Source organism: Heterocephalus glaber, unplaced genomic scaffold, assembly GCF_053883595.1.
Source record: "Heterocephalus glaber isolate CG9 unplaced genomic scaffold, H.glaber_assembly_v1.0 deba00001845, whole genome shotgun sequence".
Taxonomy (NCBI): Eukaryota; Metazoa; Chordata; class Mammalia; order Rodentia; family Bathyergidae; genus Heterocephalus; species Heterocephalus glaber.
In genome coordinates, this window is record NW_028258494.1 from 975,533 (window position 1) to 988,019 (window position 12,487).

Genomic DNA, 12,487 nt, shown 5'->3' on the forward strand with positions numbered 1-12,487 from the left:
GGGATATTGTGGTAGGAAAGACTAACTGGAAATATAAAAGTTGGCCCTACTTGTAAAAATAGTAAATCATTGATGGAGGGGTTGCAGAGATTGGTGACATCACCAAGGACTTGAACTATGCAGGGGTGGTGCACAAGTCCACATTTACCGCTCCCATTTGACCCGTGCAGGTGGAAGGATCTTGGAGAATGATGGTGGATTACCTGAAAGTTAATCAAGGGGTGACTAGAATTGCAGCTCTGTACTGCATTTGGTTTCTTTGCCAGAGCACATTAACATCCCCTAGTACTTGGTTTGAAGTAAATTGCTTTTTCTCCACCACTATCCATAAAAGCCCAGAAGAAAAACTTTGCTTTCTGCTGGAAATGTCAATACTCTTTTGCTGCCTTACCTCCAGGAGCATATCAGTTGTCCGTTCTTTTGTCACATCTTAGAGAGTTGTTCATTGACTTTCCCTTCCATAAAGTATCACCATGTGAGCAAAAATAGCAATAACGCTGGACTTGTTTGTAAAGCATGTGTATGTCAAAGGATGGGAAATAAATCCACCTAAATTTCAAGGGCCTTCCAGCTCAGTGAAACCTTTAGAAGTCATGTGGTATTAGAGAGGACATGTTGTTGCTTTGAGCACCTTCTTTTTTTTCACATTAAGTTTATTGGTACTTTTTAGGTATAAAATACAGTTACATTCATCATTGGGATCTTGTACCAGTACATGAGTATCTTGGTTCTTATTTTTTCCCCTTCACCTGCCCATCCTTCACCCCCTCCACCTTTGCCTATTTGCAAAGGTTTGTTTCCATTTTTTTCCTTTTCTCATATTTTTTCTTTTCCCTTCATTCCCTTACCCTATCCCTCCAACTTCCCCTTCTCCTTTAGACCTTTGCTTCCTATTACACAATATCAATTATACATTTTAAAAATTACAATATCAGGCCGGGGATTTAGCTCAGTGGTTTTGTCGCCTGTTGCACAAGCACAAGGACCCAAGTTCGATCCCCGGTACCAAAAAAAAAAAAAATACAATATCAAGATCTAGGAGACATTACCACATATTTCACTGAATTTAAAAGGATCTAGAAAGCATTTTACAAAAATCTTTTTTGAAATAAATTTGACAACTTCTAAAAAGAACCTTGGAAGACATATTAATGAAACTAATACTGGAGGAAATATAAAATGTGAATAGCACCTATTAAAGAAAGTATATTCCTAGCTTGCAAAGCTACCTATATGACAACAACAGGTTCATATACATTTTAAATTATATCAAACAATTAAAGCAGTAAAAAGAAGGAACACTTCACACATTTTAGGAAATCAACATTGAGATAATCCTAAAACTGGACATAGATAATAAAAGAAAAAAATATGAACATAGATAGAAATTTGGTTTACAAAACAAACTATTAGAAGTCAGATCTGGCAATATGTAGAAAGTGGTTTTATTATAGGGATGGCAGTGTTGGTTCAGCATTGGAAGATCCACCCCTAAAAGTCATCATTTTAACAGAGGAAAAGAAAAAGCCATATGATCCTGTCGCTAGTTGGAGAAAAAAATATTGGGCTAAATTCTACAGCTGTTCATGATAAAAGCTATCAGGAGCCTAGAAGTAGAACAGAGCCTTCTCAACAGATCAAAGACATGTACCCCATACTTCCAGCAAAAAAACCTTATATGAATGGAGGAAATACAATGCTTTCTCCCTAAGGAATAAGGGCAGATATGCCTACTCTTCATCTGTCCATTAAACTTTGAAACATAGGCCTAAACCACAATAGTCTGACAATAAAATGACACAATTATGATAGGATTGGCAAGGTAGAAGTAAAATCTTTATATGTAGGTGAAATAATCATCTACAGAGAAAATACTAAGAAATCTCTAGGAGCTCTTAGAACTTGTATTTGACTTTAGCAGGATTAGAAAACACAGGCTATATATAAAAATTCAGGTCTATGTATACTTGCTATAAATGAAGAATGAGATATTGAAATTTAAAAGTTATGTAGGAGGGCTGGAGATTTAGCTCAGTGGTGCCACCACCTACCTCACAAGTGCAAGGTACCAAGTTCAATCCCCAGTATGCCCCCCCCTCAAATTGACAAAAGTTATGTAGCAGTACAAAGGACCCAGAAAATTAAAAAGAAAAAGAGGAAAAAGTGTTGGAAGATGTTTAGTACCTAATTTTAAGACTTCCTCTAAAGCTACAGTAATTAAGGCAGTGTTGGTGTAAGGAAAGACATATAGGTCATTGGAATAAAACAGAGAATCCAGAAATAGAACCACACATATATGGTCCACTATGTTTTGAAAGATTATTTAACATTAACTTTTTATAGAATATGAACTCAATTGAAGAGCAGAGGAAAAGATAGTGTTTTCAGCAAATGGCACTAGGGCACCTGGTATCTGTATATAAATAATTAACCTCAGCCTTTTATTTCCATGCATTAAAATATCTTGAAAGGATCTATGAACCTAAACATGAAAGGCTAAAACTATAAAATTTTAAGAAGAAATTATAAGGCAAAATGTTTATGAATTTAGGGTAGGCAAGAACTTCCTAGGATACAAAAAACATTATGTATAAAAGAAAAAACTTGATAAAGGAACTTTAGAACTTTAAATGACATCGTTAAAATGAAAAGTAGTCCTTAAACAGACCATATTTACAATGCATATAACCTATGACAGGAAAATATAAAGAACTCTTACAGCTCCTTAATAGACAATCCAATTAAAAACTAGACACAAGAAGATGATAAATAGCCAGTACAGTACAGGGAAAGGTATGCAACACTAGAATCAGAAAAATACTAATCAGTACAATAACAAGATTGAATTATACACTCATTAGGGAGGTGAAGTTAAAAGTTTTTAAAGCCTTGTCATGACTTTTTTTGTTGTTGGATTCTCCCCCTTTGCATTTAATTTGTCAAGCTGAATGGATTCATTCTGCTGGGCTTCCTGGGCTTGTGATCCTCATTGCTTTTTTCTAGCTACTGTCTAAAAATTTTTGGACTGCTGGTTTGGTATTCATGAAGTTCCTAAGGTGCTGTTTATCATGAAAGTATCTTATTTCTCCATCAATTTTGAAAGATACTTTTGCAGGGTACCTTAATCTGGGTTGGAGTCTCTTTTCCTTTAGGGCTTGAAATATGTCACTCCAAGCTCTTCTTTCCTTAAGGGTTTGCATTGAGAAGTCTGCTGTGATTCTGATGTGCTTTCATTCGTATGTGATTTGTTTCTTTTCTCTAACTACTTGTAGAATTGTGTTCTTCTGTTGGGTTTCTGAAATCTTAGCAATTATATGTCTATGTGTAGATTTTTTTTTGATCAAGACTAGCTGGAGTCCTATATGCCTCCCTTATCTGTATGTCAAATTCTTTTCCCCTGCTAGGGAAGTTTTCTGCCATCACTTCCATAAAATTTTTTTTTTGCATCATCTGCTCTCTCTCTTGTTTCTTCATCGACTCCAATCAGTTTTATGTTTTTCTTCTTTGCATCATCTAGCAGCTCCTGAATTGATTTCTCATGGTCCCTTACAATTTTAAAGCATTTTTCCTTTTCCTGGTCACTAATTGCAATCTTATCTTCTATAACTGAAATTTTGTCCTCACATTGGTTCATTCTGCTGCGAAGACTTTCAGTGGAATTTTTAATCTCCTGTAAATCTGTTTGTATCTGTTTTATGGATTCCATTTTTTTCCTAGGTTGGGATTCCATTGTGTTCCTCAGCTCATCTATTTTTTTAAATTTGGGTCCTCTCTAGATTTATTAGTCATGTCTTGCACTATGGGCACAATCTCTGCTGTTTTCTGAGAAATTATTTCTGATTTCATTTTTTCTAGATCCTCTTTTGTTGCCAGTTCAGGGAGTCCAGGTGTTTGAGTATCAGATTGTTGCATCTTGTTTCCCTTTGGGGATGCTATAGGTGATGGGCAAGTCTGTTTTTGAGGCTTGTTTACGTGTCTTCTCATTTCCACGGGGTGGGGGAGGGGCTTCTACTGGTGCTGTCGTGGCTCACCTCCTCTGCCCTGTGAGTGGTGGAATGGTAGCCGTGGAGCCTCCTCTTGAGAGCTGGGATTGGCGCACCTCTTCTCTGGGAGCAGTGGAATGGCTGCTGGGGGCCTCTTCCTGGGCCCTGGGATTGACTCACCTCCTTTGCTCTGGGAGCAGTGTGTTCATCTAGCACCTTCTACAACTGAGAAGGAGGCACATTGCCTTGAGGCTGTAACTGGACTTTGGAGGCAATGCATTTATCATTTGGGTTTGTTACTCTAGCCCATTTACCAAATGACTGAGATGGGTTATTGTTTTGTGTGGAGCTGAAAACAAAAGAACGCTTTTCAACAGGGCCAGGCTGCTATACAGGCTTCTCTACCACTTGAAACAAACAATCAAGCAGATACAGTAACACTTGAGGTTTCAGTGGCAGATAAAGGTGCTATTTAGGGCCTCCAGCATGGTACCATATTGCATCACAGTGCAGGCCTTTAGGATTTTGGAGAAAGGCTGTACTGTCATCTGCACAAAACTACTTTCTCTTTGACACAAACCTCCTGGCCTGCCATTGAGACTTGATAAAAGTGAACAGTTCACCATGGGACACCACATAACTTTGTAAAATGAACTGTCCATTATGAACTGGGTGGAATCTAATTCACCACAACATAAACTTGGACCTGCACAGCAAGAGCCCATCATCAAATGGAGTGGTATATATGTCAGCAAGCCTGGGTAGATCTTGAAGTCACAAGCAAGTTGCAAGAAGTTTTCCAAATGGCCATGTTTTATACTCCTGCTATTTTTCCTTCTGCCCTGCAACATACACTTCATGGGATGTATTCTATGATCAGTCATCAGGAAGGGAGGACTAGGTCCTGGCTTACAGGTGGTTCTGCACAGTATTCAGGCACCATCCAAAGTGTTCTGCTTCAGTACCACACCCCTTTCCAGGACATCCATGAAAGACAGCAGTGAAAGGAAATCCTGACAGTAAGAAGAACTTTGGGAAGTTCACTAGGTCATATATTTTGCTAGAAAGCAAAAAAGGTCAAGTGTGTAGATATATGCCAATTGATGGAGTGCAGCCAATTATCTGGCCAGATGGTCAGGGATATTGAAAGGATGTGACTGGAAAATTGATGACAAAGACATCTGGGGAGAACTATATGGATGGAAATCTCCATATGGCTGAAGGTTCTAAAGATATTTGTTTTTCATATAAATGATCACCAAATTCAACAGAAGAAGACTTTGACAAAGCAGATAGGATGACTCTTTCTGTGAATAGCAGTCAACTTTTTGCCTTAACCATCCCTCTCATTTCTCAATGGGCTCATGAACAAAGTTATCATGTTGGTAGGGCTCAAAGACATAGCCTTTTCCTCACCAAGGCTGACCAAAGCCAAAACCACTGCTGAATAGCTATTATGTCAGCTGCAAAGACCAACACTGAGTCTCTGGCATAGCACTGTTCTTTGGAGTGATCAGCCTGCAACATGCTGGCAGGTTGGTTATACTGGTTCACTTTAATCAAGAAAAGGGCAGTGCTTTGTCTTTAATTAACTAAACACTTATTCTAGGTATGGATTTGCCTTCCTTCCACATAATGCTTTGGCCATAACTGCCAACCATAACTTTACAGAATGGCTCATCCACCACCAAGGCATTGCTCAGAGCATTGCTTCTGATCAAGGAACATACTTCATGGCCAAAGAAAAGAAGGATGGCAGTGGGCTCATGTTCATGCTCACTGGTCTTACCCTGATCCCCACCACTGAGAACCAGTTGGATTGTTAGAAAGATTTGATGTCCTAGAGAAGAAACAATTATAGTGCCATCTGATTGGTAATACTTTGTAAGGTTAAGGCAAAGTTCTCCAGAAGGCTGTTTATGCTTTCTGTCAGCCTCCACTATATGATACTATTTCTCCCACAGCCAAGATTCACAGGTACGAGGCAATGGAAGTGGGAATGGTACCATTAAAATTACTCCTAATGACTCACTTGCAAAATTTTCACTTCCTGATCTAAAGACATTGTACTGATGTAGCCTAGAAGTCTTAGTTCCAGAGGGGTAAGGCTTGTTATAGGAGGCGTGAAAATGATTCCATTGAGCTTAAAGCTAAGAAGTTTGCCTAGTCATTCTGGGATCCACACATGTCTAACTGAACAAGCTATGGTGTTGTGATGTTGCTGAGTGTGATTGATGCTAAGGGAAATTGGACTACTATTCCTTAATAAAGTAAAAAGAATATATTTGAATTGCAGGAGATCCCATAACATATCTCTTAGTATTAGCTTGCCCTGTTGTTAAGGTCAATGTGAAACTATGACAACCCAATCCAAGCAGGATGAGAATTGGCCCAGAATCTTCAGTGATGTTTCACTGTACTAAGTAAAGAACAAGACCTGCTGAGGTGCTTGCTGAAGGCCAAGAGAATACAAAATGAGAAATAGAAGGAGAAATATAAATACTAGCTACAACCATGTGACCAGCTACAGAAACAAGGATGGTAATATCAATTAATTTTTTTTTTTACCAGAGAGATTTTAATGCTTTTCTATGATTACTGCTGATGGCCAAAAATGTAGACAGTACCATGGCTGCCTGTTTAGCACCTAGTAAATCTCTTTAACAATTTTCAATAGTTTTCTTTTTTTTTGAATGAATGAATTTATTCTTATATTGGAAACCCTTGCCTTGATGTGAAGAAATTATTTTCAAGCCTTTCCAAGCGTTTACTATCTCTATCTAAATCACTTGCTCACATAAGATGCCAGTGGAGGGGGTTTGGCACACAGAACACCAGGGATCCAAGCAGAGGGCATCAGTGACAGGACCTTCAATTGTCCAATTGATTATTTCTCTATTTTATGAATATTCTCATGAATATATATGCACATGTAATAAACAAGTATCTTTGTTTTCTTTCTTTGTACCATAGCATTGATTGACTTAATACTAGTATTTAATGTTATATCTACATTATAATAGTTAAGTTATGGAATCTCAGGAAAAGTATAATCATCCCCCAAAGAAAAACTTTGCCTTTTATTCAGGAAGGAAATTTGTGTTTCTGTGGGTATGCAGAATAGGTTTTTTTTTTTTTTTTTTTGGTACCAGGGATTGAACTCTGATCCTTGAGCTTGCACTGCAGGTGGCCAAACCACTGAGCTAAGTCCCCGGCCCCATGGACTAGTTTTATCATGTTAGGCATAAGTAAGGCCTTGCTGTTGTACTGGAGCTTACACATGGTTTCAGAAGATGTGTTTGGTCATCAGGTTGATAAGGGGTGAGTTGTGGCCAAGTGTGCAGAGAGTCCTTCTCAAAAGTGTTGTCACTGTGTGGCAATTCAGGTATTGATTCCTAACAAGGCAGGACTTTTGAGTGAGGATTTGCACTGGCTGACTCCTCTGGTCTCTGTGTCCCTGGGTGCCCAATATCCAAAGCTCCTCATTAGAAGAGCTACCTCACTGTTATTCTAACCCCAGGAGGACACATTCTTAAAGACAAAGACCATGCAGGAGGAGAAATCAGGATGGATAATTTCCTGGCCTCTGCAGGCCATGTTTGCATGAGTCAGTTTTCTACATTATTTATGCTCATCTGAATTTTTCAGACATTCTACACAGAACACAGACTTTTCTAAAATGTCTAGTGTTTCTTTTTATTTATAGATGAAGGCTTGACTCTTCCATGATATGAGGAAGTATATATCCTATTGAAAGTGGAAAGAATTATACATGGGTGTATAAATAATGAAATTATAAATGTTAAAGTTTATTAAAATGCAAACACTTGGGGTGCCTTTTCCTATGTGGCATTGATGCTGATTGAACCTTAATTTTTTTATTTACCAGAGAGATTTTAATACTTTTCTATGATTACTGCTGATGGCCAAAAATGTAGACAGTACCATGGCTGCCTGTTTAGCACCTGGTAAATCCCTTTAACAATTTTCAATAGTTTTCTCTTTTTTTGAATGAATGAATTTATTCTTATATTGGAAACCCTTGCCTTGATGTGAAGAAATTATTTTCAAGCCTTTCCAAGCATTTACTACCTCTATCTAAATCACTTGCTCACATAAGATACCAGCAGAGGGGGTTTGGCACACAGAACACCAGGGATCCAAGCAGAAGGCATGGGTGACAGGACTTCCAATTCATTTGCCTGGTGGCCTGGAGCAAACCGTGCTGTGACAACCATTGCCGGTGCAGTGTTTGGACTGAGGTGGGGCTTGAAGATATTTGTGTCTAATGTAAGATTCACTTCCCCAGCAAATGTTTCCTGAATGGCTACTGTGTGCTAGGTACTCTTCTAAGCCTTAGGGATATTGCTGTGAACGGAAGTCTAAAATTCCTTAAGTTGAGAGGCAGTTTTGGAATAGGTAGGTTAGACTAGAGAGGCTTGTTCCCCTTTCCCTCCACTTTCCCAGCTAGCATAGTATTTTCTACATAGAAAATGCAATTTGATCAATGATCTCAAATCAGTTCATAGCTATTAAGGCTTCCTCTTTCCACAACCACTACTCTGATGTGGGAAGTGAAAACCAATGCTCTTTCCACACTCCATCTTGTCTGCATTGCTTCCTTCCTGCCTTCTACACTTCCAGACTTTTGGGGAGGGCCAGGAGCACGTTGGGGTGGTATTCTATGGGCAGGTGATAATGACTTTTGCAGTTTGCAAGTGGCAATTGAAGTTGGTAATTTTAAAAGTGACCCTGCAGATTTTTTTTGGATTGGTTTATTAATAACTCTTTAGTTCTAGAGTGTAGAGCTATGCAAAATCAGAAACAAGAAAAACGAGTCACCATCCAAAGGAAAATGGTGCAGACAGCCAAGGCTGGCGGGGGCCCTGTTTGACCACAGAATAAGTACATTGTGTGATACTGAGTGTTGCAGTGAATTTTTTTTGTATCTCAAGTGCATTTTGGCACCTTACTATACAGCTCTGTAGACCCAGGATATGCAAATCAAGTGTTTCACCACATGTATGAGTGGCATGGCATGATCTCCTAATGCTAAGTGGAAGCTGATTTAATGAAGTCACCAAAACTATTGCTATATATGTAATCAGTGAAAGGTGACTTCCCCACCTTTTTCCTTTGCATTGTTAGGTGAATTCGTTATATCTTTTTTTTTTCCTTGAGATAGGGTCTCACCATACAGCTCAGCCTGGCCTGGAACTCAAAGTGATCCTCCTGCCTCAACCTCCCAAGTGCTGGGATTACAGGCATGTGCTACGACACCCAGCAGAATTAGTTATATTTTAAATTACTATTGTCTAACTGTCTCTGCCCAGACACATGGCCCCTAATTGCTCCTAGTAGAGCCTAGGCATCCTTAACACAACTGGGCCAAAGGGGAATTCCTGCTTTTCCCCACAGCAGTGGATGGCAGCAGTGGGACATCTTTGGTTCATCTGTATTGCCGGCTTACATTTTTGTTGGGCTCTTTTAAGAGACACAGCCCTACAACAGAGTGTAGGAGACCCCGGACTCCTTATTCAAAGTACTTCCTGCTACAACGCCTCAGCATGGGAATCCATCACGTCCACTCCTTGGAATCCACTGCATCGGTTTCCTCCTGCCCCCTCCACACAGTCCACCCCTTACACAGCAGCCACCCAGACAGCCTTAAAGTTCATCGCTCTCCACTATGCTAGAAGAGCATGAATACACCATTGTGCTTTCTGTGGAGGAAAAGGCAGAAAAAATGTCAAGTCCTTTACTGGTGAGAGATCCATAGTGACTGTGGCTTGGCCGGATGGGCATGGGCGGTGGGATCTGCTGGTGCCACTGAGCATATATATCCAGCCTACCAGTGCACGACACTATGCCAGCCTCATTCTTGGCTGACAATGTGTACCAGCCAGTATCTGATTTCTTGGCTGGCTGAATGAGGAGACAGACATACCCTGTTGTGTCCTGGTGCATACTGACCCTCTCTCTGGTGAAGGGGATGGTCTCGTTGTCCTTCTTCCAGTAGAACATGGGTGGGGGCATGCCAATCACGGGGCACTCCAGCCTCACAGGGTGGCCCTCGGGGATGTCCCTGTTGTGCAGTTTCTCCAGGATCACAGGAGCTTTCTTCACCTCTTTGGCTGAACAAGAGAAGGACCTCACCTGTGGCCTCTTAGTGAGCCACAGCCTTGAGAAATCTCCATAAATGGTTTAAAAAGCAAGGGGTCACCATCTACCTCTACACATCCTGAGCAAAACGACCCTTGGGTCACACATGTGTGATACAGGCGCTCTCAATAGTTTTCTTTAACTAAGGAGGCTGGTTGAATATTTGGTTCTTCATTTTTAAATGAGATGTTAATTTATTTGAAAATGAAACAGAAAGCAATAGTGCACAATGTGCATATAATATCCTCAGCACAACTAGTCAGTTTTCATTATTTCATTACAGGAGATGGTGCTCCCTCTTAGCACTGATTTTAAACCTTTTGTATTTAAAGACATCCATATTGTGCTTATGAAATTATTTTGCCACATTTACACGTTTTCTACACTTTCTGGGATCTGCAGTACAGCCAGCAGGTAGAGTGATTAGTGACATTCACTAAGTCCTGGGTCCAGTATTCAGCATTGCAGTACATACATACATATATACATATCCATCCAAGCACAGAACTGACTCTAGTTGTATATAAAGTCACAAAGAGAAAGAAGGGTGGAAATATCATTGTCACAACATAGACACTACCAAACTATGGATAGTAGGACACAGTCAAAGGACCACTAACAATTACATAGACACTGTATCATATTCTTATCTGTATCATATTCTTATGATATCATATCATATCACTGTCACACCAAGGTAGGGGAAAATTATACTGTCCAAGTCAGAAATACACATACACAGCTGGGTTTGGGTGGTGCAAGCCACTAATCCTAACTGTTCAGAAGGCTGAGGCAGGAAAATTCCAAGCCCAAGCCTACCCCAGGTAAATTAGAGAGACCCTGTATCAAAAATTTTAAAAGGTTGGAGGGTATAGCTCAATGGCAGAGGACCTGGATAGCTGGTCCAAGGCCCTGAGTCCAATATCCAGAGCTCCAATGAAAGAGTAAATAAACTCTTGATATAAGAATACATAATGTACAATGTTTACTATTTTAAATTTGTGATGAGATGACCTTGAGATGATTTTCCTCAATATCTTTTTTTTCAATACTGGAGATTGAATTCAGTGCCTCACACATCTTAGATAAGCACTTCTACAACATCTTAACCTTATTGACATTAAAAATAGGAAGTGGAAAAATGTATAAATGTATCAATGGCCTTGTAAAACAAGGTCCATTTTTTCAGTAGTTAACAAAACATGATATTGAAGAAATATGATAAAATAATGCTGGTTACAAAACCAAAAAAGATATAAATATGGCTTCCTGTGTGGGTCCTATGGGCTCATTTCTGAGGGTAAGAAAAGATGCCTCTTTCTTTATACTGAGGATTATATGTTTTAGGAGACTAGGTGTGAAATGGCAGAGATTGAGCATCTTTATTTGAGAAATTTGGGTGAATTTATGAGTGTTGCATTGCCTGCACTCAGACCATCAACTTGGAGCACCTCAAAGCTTGAGACAATCTTCCAAGGAAGAACTTAACAAAGCTCACTATTGGCTTGCTGGATGGATTTGAAATGTTCTCCATCTCATCTAGTATCAGAAATCAATATACTGAGTTCAGGGTAGAACCAGTCCAGTGATGAGTTAAGGCAACTGGAAACCTGAGGTTTAGAAATCAAAGCAAAGGCTGGTTGGCTGAACCTCAGAAAAAATAGGGGAGGAGAAGAATTGAGGAGCACAAGCAAAAAGATTTCTTTTTGGGAGCTTTTTGCAAAGGGAGAAGAGAATGACACTGGCTGGAGCAGGATGAGAGGTTCAAATAAAGATTTGTTTTACTTTTTCAAAGAAGTTTATATATATTGACTACTACTGGCCAAGGTCTAATTAAATAAATAGTTGTGCAGAAGACAGGAGAATTTACAGAGCTGTGGAAAAGAGTAAATGAGTTCAATGTACAAATAAGAGCATTGGTCTAGATTAAGTACATATAGAGCTGAACACAGATCTCTTATGGAAAAACAAATTAAATCACCTTAGAAACAAAAAGAAACTTAAAGTTACCAATAACATAACCATCATTGGAACATCACAAAACCCAAAGGGTTTGTTTGATACAGTCATTTTTCCAAGCATTTGTGAGACTCTGTTTCAGGGACAAATGATATAATCTAATATAGTGTTAATTTTAGTGATGAGGAAACAGTGCATGGAGAGTTGACAAAAATTGTCTAAAGACATGTAGCTACTGTATACCAAAGGAAGAATTCAAACAAATGGTCTGGTTATACAATTCCCATTCTTCGTATTACATCTCTAGTCTCGTGTGTTCAAAGTCACTGGTCAGGCTTTCTAAATCACTCATTGTCTAGTTCTCTATGGCATGGTCTAGTAGT

General features: G+C 39.3%; 2 pseudogenes; both read right to left on the reverse strand.

The window, feature by feature from the left end:
* Positions 1-8,221, reverse strand: part of LOC147820582 (olfactory receptor 7G2-like) — a 37,080-nt pseudogene extending 28,859 nt beyond the window's left edge.
* A 1,397-nt stretch (positions 8,222-9,618) lies between these two features.
* LOC147820583 (myopalladin pseudogene) lies at positions 9,619-12,456 on the reverse strand (annotated as a pseudogene).
* Positions 12,457-12,487: the final 31 nt, after the last annotated feature.